The sequence below is a fragment of the Buceros rhinoceros genome, unplaced genomic scaffold, assembly GCF_000710305.1.
Source record: "Buceros rhinoceros silvestris isolate BGI_N320 unplaced genomic scaffold, ASM71030v1 scaffold27932, whole genome shotgun sequence".
NCBI lineage: Eukaryota > Metazoa > Chordata > Aves > Bucerotiformes > Bucerotidae > Buceros > Buceros rhinoceros.
Genome location: NW_010398769.1, coordinates 20,612 through 22,297, shown reverse-complemented (window position 1 = coordinate 22,297; position 1,686 = coordinate 20,612).

Below are 1,686 nucleotides of genomic sequence, written 5' to 3'. Positions count from 1 at the left end.
CTGAGGTGGCTTTGGGCTGGCTTCGGCACCAAATGGCACATGGGGAGGTGGAGGGGAGGTGGGAAGGGACCTCCCCATCTATCTGTCCCAGAAATGTCATGCAATAGGAACAACTGCGAGGGCAGGTGGGGGAAGTCGGTGCCAATCCTGCTGCCAACATTGTCTCCGAGCCGGTGGCTCTTTGGGAGTGTTATTCCCACTGAGCAACACCCAGCACCGGCCACAGCTACTCCTCTTGCTTGCAAGTGAGGGACATCTGTCATTTCTCCTTGTCCCCCCCACCATGCGTACCCTCTGATGCTGCTGCCGAATTTTGCACCAGCACTGCGTTTCTTTGCACGCCAGGAGCATCCATCCAACGGTGGGGATGTCCAGCAGCCATGCGGGGTCACCCTGCCTCGACACCAGCACATCTCAGCCCGTGTCCCTTGCTGCGTGCCCTGCCCAGGGCGATGCCCACGGGTCGGAGCCAGAGCCAGGGTGGCATAGGATGGCACAAAAGAGGCACTCGCCATGCGCTTGTCTCCCCTCTCGCCCTTCCTGGTGGGGCCTTTGGGTGCTTTTTGCATGCTCAGGCGGTTCTGGGGGTACGTAGGGTGCTGAGTGGGCTGGGAGGAGGGTGCAGAGGGGTGCCCAGCTCGCAGGGCTCATCCCTTCTGGGGGGCACAGGGCTGTGCTGAGGGGGACCCCCAACACCCACCTGGTCAGAGGGTGCTCATCATCTCTCCAACAGCGCTGCCTCTGTGTGAATCTTCTGCTGCTCGTCCGGTTCTAACACACCCCGTAGCAGCTTTCCCAGGGTGTACTGGAGCTGAACGCCTGCCCTCCCCAGCCTGCCGTCCCTCGCTGACACGCTCCATGGCAATGTGCCTTTACCTGCCTCCAGCCCCTCCCCGGGGGGGGTTCTTGTGCTCCCTGGCACCCCATGCAGTCAATCAAAGCAGGGCCACGGCTGCGGACCTCTGCACCCAGCGAGCTGGGAAGTGAAGCTCCTTGGCTCGGTTCTGCTTTCCACTCAATAATTTTCCTTTTCTGTTCAAGACTCTAAATGTGGCAGCTCAGGGGAGCGGGTTCAGCTCCTGGGGGAGAGGCCACGCAGCGTGGGACACAGGAGATGCCAAAAGCGTGCTTTGAGAAACAGAACGTGGGTTTCTTCAATTAAAAACTGACTCCAGGGCTCCTTTTCCTGACTTGGAGCCCAGGCCGGGCTCAGAGCAGCTAAAGCCAAGGGCAAGAGGAAGTGAGGAGCGCCCAGGGGTCTGCAGAGAGCACCGGGAGCCTGGCGGGAGCTCAGCAAAGCAACAGCCTGTACCCGTGGGCCAAGAGCATCCCCTGTGCCTCCCGTGGTCGGTGGGTTTGGCCGGTGAGGAGGGCAGGGACAGGGACACTGTGGCTGTGGGGACTTTCCAGTCGCTCCGTTGGTCACAGCAGGGAATTCAGAGGATGTTTGGATCAGCTGCCCCAAACCCAGCCTTGTCACCGCTGGGAAGCCAGGGTGAGCTGTGCTGGGTGGGTTTTTTTTGCTTTGCCTGTAGCCCTAGAGCAAACCTGGGGTGAGGCACATGAAGGAGGAAACCCCGGGATGTGACTCCTGCCCTTTGGAAGCTGGGGACACCCTGGGGGGCCCAGCCAGGCATTGAGCAGACACGAGAGCACAGCTCTGCCTGCAGAACCAGGTAAATCTCG